This window comes from Cupressus sempervirens, chromosome 7 (genome assembly GCF_028749045.1).
Source record: "Cupressus sempervirens isolate cs-2001-9-10 chromosome 7, ASM2874904v1, whole genome shotgun sequence".
Lineage (NCBI taxonomy): Eukaryota > Viridiplantae > Streptophyta > Pinopsida > Cupressales > Cupressaceae > Cupressus > Cupressus sempervirens.
Genome location: NC_143124.1, coordinates 17,335,542 through 17,350,000, shown reverse-complemented (window position 1 = coordinate 17,350,000; position 14,459 = coordinate 17,335,542). Strand labels below are relative to the sequence as shown.

General features: G+C 34.6%; 2 pseudogenes; one reads left to right on the top strand and one right to left on the bottom strand.

Annotated features, from left to right (window-relative positions):
- Window positions 1-1,192, bottom strand: part of LOC149545199 (origin of replication complex subunit 6-like) — a 4,907-nt pseudogene extending 3,715 nt beyond the window's left edge.
- Window positions 1,193-6,833: 5,641 nt separating this feature from the next.
- On the top strand, window positions 6,834-7,392 carry LOC149545198 (ceramide synthase 1 LOH3 pseudogene; annotated as a pseudogene).
- Window positions 7,393-14,459: the final 7,067 nt, after the last annotated feature.

The following is a 14,459-nucleotide window of genomic DNA, read 5'->3' as shown; positions in this document are numbered from 1 at the left end:
ATTATACCCACCCTAATAATTTCCCCAACCACAGAGTATACTATAAGCCTTTGAGCCATAAATTTCAAAAGATTGGAAATCCAAGAAAACAAACCATTTAGGTCCTAAAATCTGAACTAAGGAAACCTAGTTTCTCAAGTTCCATAGAGCACTATATAAATATTTGACCAGTAAGTTGCAAAAGGTTTGAAGTTTAAGTAAACGGACCATTTGAGAGCTAAAAACTGAGTCAAGGAAAATCGAACTTACAAAGACAAGACTCTTTGGGCGGACCCAATCAATCTAAGACATCCAAACTGGATTCCAAGTTCTCGGATGTCTAGCTTTGGCCTGCAAGGAAAATTAAAAGTGTAAACTTGCCATCATTTTTTAATATAATCCATTAATGTCAAAAGAGAAAATAGACAAAGAATTGCAACTGATTTGATTTAGATAATTAACCTGCCTAACTCCAAGTGCATTTTGCATTGCATTCAAGGATCTGGTATATGCCTTCTCAAACATGCCACTTAGCCTAATGGCCTTCTGTCTGTCAAAGGGAACTTGTAATATGTACAAACAATGAATTCAATCATTGCAAATTAAATGTCATTGTTGCAATTTTTCTAATAAAATCTTAAAGAATGAGAATTGGAAATCCATGAAGGGTAAGCAATGGGAATCATCTAATGTTCAAGGAATAATTTATCCTCTTGTTAAATTATTTCTTCCTGGGAAACATAGATCCAATCCTAAGGAATGTAGTGTAATGGAAAGGATAGATGATATCAATAAGATTCGACCCATTGTTATATTATCTCACTATTGGCATGTGGCATGATCTTTGTTGTAAGGATTATGCTATAAATTTGAGAAATGACCCAATCCTTTTCAATGTAAAATTAGATGAACCCATCTAAATAAGGTTCAAGAAAAATTACTTTGTAGCAATGAGTTCAAAGCAGAGAACCGATTTGCAAACCTCACCCTGTAGATGAAAAGGGGTTAAAAAAGGACTCAATGATGAATATTCCCAATAAATTGCATTCTAGATGATAAAAATTGCACTAAATTTGATGCATTTCTTAGATAAACATACCACACCAAAAGCGGAAGAATTAAAATGCACATTAGGTCTCAGCTCCTTGGCTTTCCTGATAACCTTGTTGTCTTCTGCAAGGCCCAATTTTCTTGCCAGCCCATCCATGTCCATGTTTCTTTATAGCGTATGGTTGGGAAATGAATGTTACCCTTCTTTCACCACTCCAACTGAAGGACTTCTCACCCTCTGTAGCCCATGAGCTCGTCCTCCAAATGGACCAGCTACAGTTCCACTCACAACTCATGCAAATCAACCCGCATGAAATAAAACTTCTTTGATTTTAACATAACAAGCCTGTGTTGGTCAAAATTTTGACCAATGCGGGCATGAATTTAAAAAAAAAGACATTTTTCCTTGCCTATTCCGACCAATTTGACCCCATTTTAATAGATGGTCAAAAATTTTGGTGTAAAAATGGGGTCAAATGTACTAGTGTTGGGGTCTGATTGCAACAAGAGGACTCATATTCCAAGCATTTTCCAGTAATAAACTCTAGTCTCAAGCTTTTACAATCAAATTGGGGTGCTTACTAGCAAATCAAAGCTTAATTTCCATCATCACCAATAAGTGCCAAGTTCTAAATCAATCAATATCAATCAAGGTCTTGAAGCTTCACCTCCAAAAACTTTATTGTTGTTGTTAATAGTGGTTTGCAATTACTTCCAAATTTATATAATTCCATATCATAATTCATTTTCCAAATCTCATTCCTCTTTTCCATTTCCACTAAGAGTGAATTAAAACCAAATTGATAAAGGTGACATGAGGCCTAGTATTAGAAAATGACTACATTCCTAAGTGTTTAAGCCATTTAGACATTTTAAAAATCTAATGTAAATGTCTAGGATCTAGTTTTAGATACTTCAGCAGCTATTAACTTTAAAATTTAGTCCAAGTTTGATGAAAATGAGTTGAAATCTGATTAGAGGTTGTTGTGGCGGGATTATTCATGGAGAAAGGATGTGAGAACCCAAAATCCAAATCCAAATCCATAGCCAAAGCTAAGGAGAAGAAAGATCCACCTACAAGAGAGAAAGAAAGAAATGAGCAAACAACTATAGGAAAGGGAGTTAGAAATGTTGAAAGCATTGAGGCGTGAAGGTTAGCACAATTGAAAGCTGATACACAAGAAATGACACATCAATCCAACTTCACCTTTACATGGGAGAAAATTGGAGACACCAATCTTGGGCCATTTGACATGAAATTTTATAAGGGATAGAATGTATGGAGTTGACCAATCCAAGGTGATCAAGATGATCATTATGAGTAGCAGCACACAAGCAGTGGTCTTCCCTCCTATACATTAGTGGATAGAGTTAGTTTTAGAGATGGAAAAAAACTACACTCCAACCACAAAACAAGTCCTCAAACTGAAGGTAAATGTTGCAGCTCCACTCATAGTGGATGCCATAAGAGAAGCCTCCAACATCCTAGAACATAAGGTAGATGTTAGTAAGACAAAGATGAAGGCCATGAAAGGGTATGAAACAAATCCAATGATTACATTAGTCTTGTCAACAAGGAGTGGTTGGCAAGACCTATACGAACTTGCTCCTAGCTCCCCAAGTTAACAAAGATTGATTTTAGTGAAGACGAAGGAAATCTCATTTTAATGCTAAAAAGAGTAATAGGCAGTCCATAGGCAGCACTTTTCAAGTCTTGGATGTGTTACTACATAGAGATGATACATAGTGGGAATGAGATGTTTGATTGAGCAGTTATAGTCAGTGAGAATATTAATGAGCAATGAGGACTATAACACACACTGGGCATTCTACATGACCCCTTACCCGATCTACATGATGGCATGGATGCCTAATGGCTTGCAGTATCTTGGTGCAATAGGGAACTAGAAAGGAGAACTCGTGGTTTATGACTGCTACCCTCAACTGCACCTCCACAACATTGGTGATTTCAAAATTGCTAACGATGTATTTACCATGTGTAAGGTGAGGTTATTGCAAGGGAACTCACTATGAAGACTGTCAAAAGAAGCAGAGGATCTAGTAAACAATTATGGTTCGTGGTGCATTCAATTTCCCAAATTCACTTACATTTAGATTCTAGGAAGTGTGGTGTGTTTGAAGAAATACCCTAGGTTCCCACCTAATGAACCAATACTAATGGAGTTGGTGAGGTAGTTGTTGATGTATGACATGATTTAGAAACACAAGCATAGGCCAGGGGTTTTGTTTCCATTCAGCCTTGGAAGTGAAGTATGCCCAACTCTTCAAGTAGGAAAGACAACATAAGAATTTGAATTCTAATCTTTCAAATTATATCATGGGAGAGCGCACTATGATCTCCACCATCATATTAAGAGAGCATATGGAGTATAGTACAGGCACATGGAACATATAGAGGATCATTGGCCTAATGCTAGAGATGACATAGAGATAAAAAGATAAGCAAGTGGATTTAGATTCCTAACCAAGTGGAAGGTGATGGGCAACACCTCCAACCTAATTATGAGATAGAAAAGAAGGATGGTATTCCCAACATTGATTGGAAAGACAAAAGTGAGGTAAGTTTGGATTCAGTAATGGTAACAGTTAGAACATTCCTTGAAGTTTGGTTGCAGAAACAGACAGCTCAACTACAAGTGAGGAGGCTTCTATAGACTTACAAACTGATGGGGGATGTAATTGAACCTAAGGAGGAAACATCTGGGCAACCAAAGGGGATGAGTACTAGATTTAAGGGTCAGAATAGTGAGAGAGGCAGCAATAGGGCTTCCCAAACCAAGGATATGGAAAGAAATGAAACAATTAATTAGGAGCCACAAAAAAGAAACAACGGCATCCAGCAGCAGTTATGGAATTAAGGAAAACATTGGAGAATCAAGTTTTAGTAGCATATGAGTCAGCAACTAGTAAGAGATCTAGATGGTGAGCAAGAGGTGGATTCACCCCTCCAGCAGGACAAAGAACATCAAGTTTAAGAGATTAAGATTATTGATTTGGAGGCACAATCAGAGGATGGTAAAATTCAGACACATGAGGTGGAAGAAAATCAATAAATCAACAAGTTCAAGAACAAAATCGAGAAGAAAGAGAACAAAGAGTATGAACTAGGAGAGATCATCGCACTAGCATGGCTGAATTGAATGATGAAGAGACAAGTTATATTTGAGCAAACGTTGATAGTGTGGAAGATATAGTGAGGAGAAATGATGATGAAAAGGATAAAGTGCCAGTCAAGAGATTACAGTTAAACACTTTTGGCAACTCTGAGCCATCTTAAAATCATACACAGTGGGAATTATTTGAAACTAAAGTAAAAGGTCGGTCGCTATCTTGTTATCTCTAGGAGGATTTCATTTAACTTGCTTAAGTAGATGAGTGTATCTAGATATAACAAAACCATGTAGTCCAGAGGAACCTAAGTTTTCAACAAAGATTGTATTTTGAACACTATGGACTTAATAGCGGGAAGAGTTACAATTTTCAATATAAGAACTTACATGATGTCTTCTCATGGAATGCAATGATTACAAGATATGTATGAAATGGATTAGTTGAAGGGATCTATAAACATTCAATAAAATGAAACTGAAATGTGTAGACACAGATTCCACAACTTATGCTAACATTCCTTGTTCTTGTACTAAAATAAGATCTTTGGAACAGTGCATGGGTATACATCAAAGTTTCAAACCAAGTTTCCTTTTGTGCCAAAATAATATATTTTAGCAAGTTTCTAGTTGTTGCACTATGGATGATGGGTACAAAACATAAAGCTAGGGCCAAGTTAATCAATTTACTTAGTTAAAATGATGGAATGGTGGCTATGGTTAATCATTATCCTAATGGATAACAGTTAGAACACCTGTGAAACACAAAAAACTTTGTACAGACAAAAGAAGATTCAGTGGTATCCAACACACCATTCAATAACAGCTTATAGCTACTTAGCAATCCCAACTACTCTTTGAAATAGATACGCCTCAATAGGGAGCCACTCTTATTGAGAAATCAAAGGGTTTAATTCAATTGTTTGAAGGGTAGAAGTATCTTTCATTCAATTAGTAGAGAACCTAGGGGATTGGGTATGAAAAGCTCTCTCTTTTGGAAATTGGGGCACAATTTGGGATAAGGTAAAAGTTTAGTACAAGATATAGGAAATGACTATTTCATATTTAAAAAATATATTAAAAGAACTAAAAATTTCCATTTTAAAATATAACTAAACAAAAAAATCTTGAACAACCTAAAAGAATATGAATTCTTTTAATGTAATACTAAATAGTATATGAGATGCATAGTAATAATCCACTAGATATATAATTCTTCTGATAGTTATAACATGTATTAGGATTTGTGTTGCATTAACTAAAGTTCCATAACAAGTAGTCAAAAGCATGAGCTAAGAAATGCCAAAAAAGAAAAAGAAAAATGTTTGTACCTACTCCATGAATTTATCCAGTAACAAGCTCCAATATTTTAGAATCATCCAATGGGTATCCAAGAAGCTTCTCTTGAACATTAGAATCATTAGACTGAATTGCACCCTGCAAAAAAAACCCAATCATTATTGGCTACACAACCTAGTCTTCCTAATAATGATGAAATAGAAAATCAATGATAGTTTGCTATCCATGTGCAATAAAAAATGTGAACCATGACTAGATAGAGTTCATGAAATGAAAAGAACAATGGGTTACTCGAAGGTAAGAGTGTAACATGACTGAATGAAGTTCACAATAATAAACATAAAGATCATAGTATCTAATAAAAGACTATAACAATGAAAGCTTATATAGCAAATGTAGAAGGCACACAGGTTAAAAGTTACATAGGACAAAATATTTAAGAGACATAGAACTTCCAAAATGGAGGACTTAAGATAATGAAAAAGTACAGGAGCATTCACAGTGTTATTTATGCCATTCCCTTGCATTTTTATTTATTCTTGATTCAATGATGTTGTTTCAATCCCCTTTGTGCTATAGGTTGCTAAAGATATGTCTAGGAAGGAAATCAATGCGCTGGAGTAGCACATAAAGAACTTTCCTTGCCCTTCAACGTCATTTTTCTTCAATACCCTGTACGATCCATATAGGGAGGGTGCAGATTTTGTTCACGGATACCCTTTCAGTCGGTGTCATGGAAGTAGGAATAAGCATAAATAAGCATATAAAGAACTTTCTTTTCCCTTCAATGCCCATTTTCTTCAATATCCTATATGATCCATACAGGGAGGGTGTAGATTTTGTTCACGGAGACCATTTTAGTCTGCGCCATGGAAGCAGAAATAAGCATACAAGTCTTTCTGTCATAACAATGAAGTAGGGCGCGAAATAGAAAAATTTTCATTTTAACATAATGAAGCCCATGTTGGTCTAAATTTTGACCAACACAGGCATGGATTTTTTTTTAATGACATTTTTCCTTGCTTATTCTGACCAATTTGACCCCATTTGAATAGATGGTCAAAAAATTTGGTCTAAAAATGGGGTCAAATGTACTAGTGCCAGTCAGAGTTTTGGATTAGTTTTTTAAAGCTGGTCAAAGGACCTCTCGAAATAAAATTCACAAGTTGAAATAAAGTGGTACAATGAGTTTTAATTGGCAGTTCAATGATGGTTTCTGATTTGGATCTATATCAAATGTTTAATTGATCAATTTTCCAATTCAGTTGTATGAAAATACAAAAAGAATTAGCTAGACTTACTTTGAGGCTCGACTATCTCCATCATATCGATAAGATGCTATGGGGTTTGAAATGATCAATAAGTAAAGACAAAGTTAAAGCTCCTTATATATACATGGCAAGTTTCTATGTGTATAGTATTGTTGCTTTAGTTTTTTGGGAGATAAGACGATCAGACTTTGGACTAAGCATATCTTATCATGTAGCAAATTTGATTCTCATTTTAGCATCATATTTGCTAAGGTTTTCAAGATTTGGCTTTGTTGTTAAGTCGATTCATGATGCATCTGATGTCCTTTTTTAGTAGCCAAGATGCTCAAATACACTGGCTCTACCTTGATACCTAGCATTTGTTGTGTCCTTTTTTGCCATATCTTGTCTTATGCTTTGCCTTGTGTATTTCCCTTTCTGGATTGTCTAGAACACCAATTATGAAGTTGTTAATTGCATAGATATTAAGAAATAAAAAGGAGGAGGTCTTGTTTATTATTTCCTCATTTGTTTACTCATCCTTCACTTTTATTGGTGGGTTTTTTATCTATCCAATGCTTGAATGCCAAATGAAGGTGAAAGGCAACATCAGTGAAAGAAGTCAAAACAAATTGATAATGTGTGAGTATATGGATGTGAAAAGGGTATTCAAAAGAGTTTCATAAGAAGAAGGGGAGCTACATGTTGGAGAATCGAAACTAAGAAGTCATAGTCAAAGAGGGTGAGCACTTGCGGCAGGAACAAGGCAGAACATGCTAAAAAGCCACTTTTTACAAGGGAAATCCCCATGTAGGCAAGTCACACAAAAAAGGGCCCCAAGAGTGACTAGTAGTAGATCTGGCAGTCCACGCCAAGAGGTGAAAAAAAAAGCCATAGGGGAGCCTAGGCAAACTCTTCAATGCAAAAGAAGGAGGAGTGATTTGGAATAAAGAAGAGTTGAAGGCAAGGTACATTACACGCAAGATGAAAATGACAGGGCACGACATGAAGAAAAGGAGATCCCCATGCTAGATGAATAAAGGCCACTACACACAAGACTAGAAGCATGATTTTTTTGAGATCTTTCAATGCACAGCAGAGCCCACGTAAAGAGATAAGTTGCAGGTTACAAGAAAGATATTAAAACTACAAGGGGAAAATCTGAAATAATTCAATGGAGAATGTTATTCTTCAATGGAAAAAATGTGCCCATGACATGTGAAAGTCACAGGATCAAGGAGAGTAAGCAACATGTAAAGATGCCATGATAATACCCCACGCATAAAAAGGAGAAGGCGGTAGTCAGAAGAAGTACATAGCATTTGAAGGAAGCATCCCACGTTAAAGGGATAGACATTGGAAGAAGAAGGCAGTGCCAAATGACAAACCATAGTCAAAGAGGAATGGACTCCATGCTGAACAGCAAGTGAGGAGCCCAACGTGAAAAAGGGAGACCCACCGTGCATGAAAATGGAGGAAGTAGACACCATTTGAAGAGAGAAATGTTGCGGCATCTGCAACAAAGGAAGCAATGAGTTTTATTTCACAACTTCAGAAGGAAAAAGTTCATATGCATATGGAAGCTTCACAGTTTAGATGTTATGCGGAAGGAACATTTGCTTATGATCAACAGGAAAACTCGCATGCAAGGAAAGGAACGTGTTTGCTTTCAAAAAGCCATATGAACAGAGGTAAATCAATGAAGGAAATATATCCCACATTGATTATATGGGAAATTTTTTAATGTTTAAATACATTTGCACACAATGATAAAGTGTTTTCAAGATAGCAAGCTTTTGCAAGCCATAGCCTACATGGTGGGCTCGACTTAGCCATTGACAGATGGAGGTGCCAATGAGAACTTTTAAATGAGCAAGATGGAGGTGCCAATGAGAACTTTTAAATGAGCATGCAAAACAGAGTGCCAAAAAAGTTGCATCACCTAGAAAGTCATTAGAAAAGTGGAGATTTTCGGTGGTCGCTATGTCACCATTGGAAAATGGTGAGATTTTTTGGCATGCGACATGGCAACCTACCAGAATATCTCAAATCCAACCCAAAAAGCTTAGAAATCTAGCAAAGGAAAATTAGAACATGGGTCCCACCTGCAGATCTAACGATGAATCAAAAATTGACAAGTGGCAACATGTGATGATAGATTGATGAACCAAGTAAGTTGCACACTGTTTAACATAGTGACATAGGCGACCCTTGAGGTGGCATGATGGTGTGGCACCCGCTGTGCAGGAGGCGTCCTAATGAATTGCTGACATGTGGCATCTAGGTGGTAGGGATGGATGACCAAGCATAGGAATGAACCAATTAGAACTTGACATGTGTCACGAGGGTTGTCAAACTAGGTTAGAACCAGATGGAATCTGTGAGGGGAATTTTCGAAAGATTAAATTTTTAATATATTTCCTCAGAATTAAATGCAAGACAAGTTTAAAATCTGATTTGAAATATTACATAGTTCAAACCTTTGAAAAGATTGAATATTTAAAATGCAATCTTAAAACATATAAGTGGAAGCCTGAACTTCAGAGGGGCATAATAGGGGCATTGTTTTACCAAAATAGGATCTCCAATATACCCTCGGAACTGAGAGAATATGAACTATCCAAATATGGAGTTAGTTCTTTTGCAGCTATTCACCAATTTGAGTTTTAAGAAGATTTGTTATTTTTGGGGCCTTCTCAGCAAAATGGGTAAATTTCATCACAAAGCATCCAAATTGGTTAGAAGACAGATATGAAGACTTATTGAAGCCTAAATGTGGAAAAAACAAGTTTGAAAAGATTATATTGCATTCTAGAGGCCATTTAGCTGATTTTTCACTTTTACCTTAAGTTCAAATTAGTCATCAAAATTAGTTATGATTTTCAATCAAGTACTTCATATATTTCTTTCTTTTTGAGGCCAAAATGATCAAGGATTTGATATACAGTTATAGAGAGAAAGTAGAGAGAGACTTTTTAACTTCTTGGGAAAGAATTCTGAGTGGACACATGTCAGTTGCATAGTAAATCTGGGAATTCACTCTTCTCTATATCTTTATTTCTTCTTCTCTTTTGTAAGGGGGTTGGCAGTTTTCTCTGGGGAAACCAGCAGGGTTCCAGTGTTCTACTATGAAACCATGGGTGTTGTTGGTTTTGCTTCATGTCTAATTGAGTAGAGCTCTAATAGTAAATGCCACACATCCACTTTTGTGCAGATTTTTAGTTCATTTCATGTATTGTTATTCTCAAATAATGGAAATTGATGCTAGATCATGTGAATTATCTAGAGATTCATTTAGTTTTACTAGTTTATGTATTTGGTCTTTCCAAGGATGAATATAAAAGAGGATTTACATGAATTATCTTGGTTTTCTTATTCTATATCCTAATTATTCATATGCTATTGACTTTGGGATTAAATGAATGGGTTAGTGCAAGAAGTTGGGTCTCACTTTTGGCCAAAAAGTGGAAGTGTTTTTCTTGTTTTTGAAATTTTTTGTCAATTGATGTCAAAATTTGAGGTATTTAGAGATTGAATATAAAAAAACTCCAGAAATAAAATTTTTAGTGTTCAAAATCTAGTCTTTGAATATGTAATTTATTTGTGTACCCATATGATAGATTATTTTTTTGGTATGGATCTTTAAAAACCACTTTTTCAAAATGCCTGTTTCAGGACCATACCACGCTTGTGCACAGACACCATAATTTAACACAAATAAATGAATTTTCGCAAATCCTTTTAAAGGGAGTTACCTAATACACCTAAGATTGATGAAAATATTTTTCCTTAATTTTTTATTGAATAATTTTTTTATTATTAATTATTAATTGGCTATAAAGGTAAATTTTAAAACCTCTTGTGTACGGACCACATAATTTGATCAAAATCTCACTTTTTTCAAATTTTTTTTTTAACATCAAAAGAATTGTATGTAGATTGATGACATATAAATTAATTTAAGAAAAATTATAAAATAAAAAAGTTATTAAAGTTTTAGTGAATGTCACTTTTCAACGTTTAGGAGATAGTTTTGATTAATAAATAATGGAAAAATAGAAAATTAACTAATAACACTATAAAATTTACATTTTTATAATCAGAATAGTAAGACCTATAATGGGTTTTTGTCTCGTCAAAAAATTCAATGGGAATGACTATAAAAAAATTACGACAATACCAGAAATTGTCGATTAAATGCCTTAAGAAAAAAAAGGATCATAAAGGCATGGCTTGGTGGGACCAATCCTATGCCATTCCTTTCCCCAAGGCAAAACTCCATGCAAAAGTCGGGAGCCATACCAAATTCCTGCTCATGTCTCAAGAATTGGGCACCCGATTTGTAATTCAAAAATCGAGTGCCCGATTGCTTTAAACTGTTGTACCTGACTGTTTTAAAATCGGGTACCTTATTCTTTTTAAAATCGGGTACTCGATTTATAAATGGGTCCCCAATTTTTAAAGAATCGGGTGCCCAATTTTCAAGCAATCGGGTACCCATTTCTAATGTACCCATTGGGCCCCAAAAGCTGCCCCACAGACCGAATTTCAATGATTGAAATGATTGAATAATAGTTTCGATCTGCAACAATGAATTCTATCATGCTTATTCTATTTTCTTGTCCTCTTATACAATTTGCAAGCTACTGATTCAAATTCAAAATTGGTGCAAACATGGGATCAAAACAACAAAGAAAGAAGAAAGAAAAAGTTCTGACAGATGAGGAGATTGCAGAAAATAAAGAGAATGAAGCACAACGTTAATGAGAGAGAAGACAGAGAATTAGAGACTTGAACAATGTTTTAAAGGAGAAAGACATTGAGGATACCACGATGGATGAAGAGGTTAAAGAAGAGAACCCAATACAAGAAAATTCAGGTGCACATTCTAATCATGCATTCAATATAGGTGTGTCTCCAAACCCTCAAATTTTCTCTCATGATGAAATTGGTGATTTTTTAGAAGTAGGTTACGATTTAAATGATTTAGATATTCTTCATGAGAAGAAATTGTCAAACAATCATGCACAAAACACTCCAATTGAAATTTCTACCCCAAAAGAAATGCCAAGAAAATTTGAAAATGATATTCAAATCCCAAATAACAGTGAAAATAGTAAAGTGTCTAAAAATAAAAATTGCATGATTGTAGACATAGAAACACCAACTACTGAACAAACATGTCAAGATGATAGTAAAGTGTCTGAACATAATTTTCATATTCCTAAGGATGTGTTAGATAATCTTGAGGGATTGGTTTTATGGAGACAAATTAGGACACATGCTAATAGATTGTTTAGGCATTTTTTTATAATAAGAAATTTGGGTTTCAATGTCAGCTAATGTTGCAAAAAATTAAAATGTCTAAAATACGAAAAGTAATGAGAAGGTTGAGAATGTATGCAAAACCTAAGAATAAAAATGAGTCTTTAAAACAAGTTGTATCCACTGTTGCTAGTGCCTTTGATGTTATTAGAAAGGGTAGTCGGTCTAAAGATAAGAATGTAGCAAGACGAGCAATAACAATAGCTTTAGTTAACAAATCAACATCTGACAAAAGATTGATTAGAAACATAAGTGGATATCATAATGTGAATCATAAGACTTTAGAAACAGTTGTAAAGAGACAGGTTAACTTTGAATGTGATCCAACAAATATTTAATGGACTTCTAGTGGTAGACTCCCGAGATGTGATATGAAACTTACTAGTGAAGTCAAAAGCTTGATTAAATTTTTTTGGCATGATAATACAAGAGTATCACCTAATTTAAGAGATGTTCTTAAATTGAGAATTGGGTCAAAAATACATGATCCACATCCTAAACACCTTTTGGACATGACTCAAATTGAATTGTTTAAAACATTTGTAGATGGTAAGGTATTAAATATTACCATTAGTCAAAGATCTTTTGAAAATTATAAACCATGGTATGTAACGATTAACAAGGAAAGAATCACATGTTGTAAAACTCATTATCAATTTTGTTACCATTATGATGTATTTCAATCTATATGTGGTACCATGCATAGTAAAGAAATGTTGCAAGAATGTGGTATAAAAATACCACTTCAAACTATAAAATATTTCATATCAGGTTTGTTTTGTAAGCCACCTAATGATCGGTACTTTCTTTTCAATGCATGTCTTTCTAGTACATGTGATATATGCGGCAATCTTTCTTCGTTAGATGAATGTTTGCATGAAAATGCTTTGACTACTTTTGGACAACAATTAGTTGAGGTAAAAAGATTCAAAACTATTGAATATCCATTGAAGGATGGGAAGATTGGAAGAAGGTGTGATCTAGTTACAGATAAAGTTAGTTGTCATGCATTTATGGATGAATTTAAGATTGCGATCATACCAAAATATGTTAAACACTCTCAATATTCTAGATGGCTTGATGGACAATTTTGCATATGTAAGAATACATTTCCAATTGGTACTATACTTTAAGTTGTTGACTTTGCAGAGAACTACACGCTTGCACCGCAAGAAGAGGTACAACCACAATATTACAATTTAGTGCAAGTAACAATTTATGTTCATATAGTTTATAGGCATGCACCTGATAGTATAGAGGAGGATAAAAAAATATTGAGAGAGTACCATTTTTATTTAAGTGATAATAAACTCCATTCATCTGAATTTGTCTAATATTGTTTCAAGGTCTTTTATGATAATTTAAAAGAGAGACAAATTCAAATGACACAACATTGGATATGGTCAGATAATTGTACAGGACAATTCAAGAATGCTAGAATGTTCTATTGGTTGAGTAGGACACATAGGCAAACTAACATCCAACATGTGTGGATTTTTTTTGAGGCTGGACATGGTAAAGGAGAACATGATGGTACTAGTACATGCATGAAGAGAGCCCTTAGTAGAGAGCAATTAAAATTTGAGGAAAAAGCTAAATTCAAAAATGCACATGAGATTGTCGAATGGTGTAACAAATATTTATACACAGGATCAAGTTAGAGCTCTACAATCAAATGTTTCTTCTACCTATTTGAAGAAAATAATATCCCTTCAAGATATGATTGTGATACAATTAGTGGGTCAGCTAAATGGCATTCATTTAGGAGTTTAGATTCTAACACTTGGACTATATGGACTAGGGAGCTTTCTTGTTTTTGTCAATTTTGTCTTGCAGGTGAATGGGAAGAATGTGAGAATACATAATGGGTTGAAGATTGGCAACAAAGATCATTAGCACATACTGACATGCATTTTGAAGATGATATAGTAAATGAAGGCCAAAATGTTACTTTTGCATCAAAAGACTATGATCGTATTTCAGACCTCATAGAACCTGGTATGCACAATTTAATTAGATTTTTTTGTGATCTCATACTTCAATTTATATAATTTTCATTTGTACACTCATGTGATTAAAGTGTTTCTATACTTTATCTTATCTTGTAGGACATGTTTATGTTGTTATTGCACTTGGTGATAACGATGGACAGACTGAGTATTGGCTAGCTAGATGTGTGGAACCTAAGAAAAATTTGACATGTCATCAAGTAGATGATGTTGGTTTTGAGTATCCAATCAGGTCTATCATTGTAGCTGGCACCTAGCTATGTAGATACCTAACAAGAAGAAATAGTTTACTAGCATTTGAAGATTACCAAACCGAAAAGAAGATTTTACACTATTCTCATTTGGTTGTGGCAAAAAATATCAAATTAGAAAGATACAAAGTTAGACCCGCCAATAAGGTATTATGGACAATTTCAATG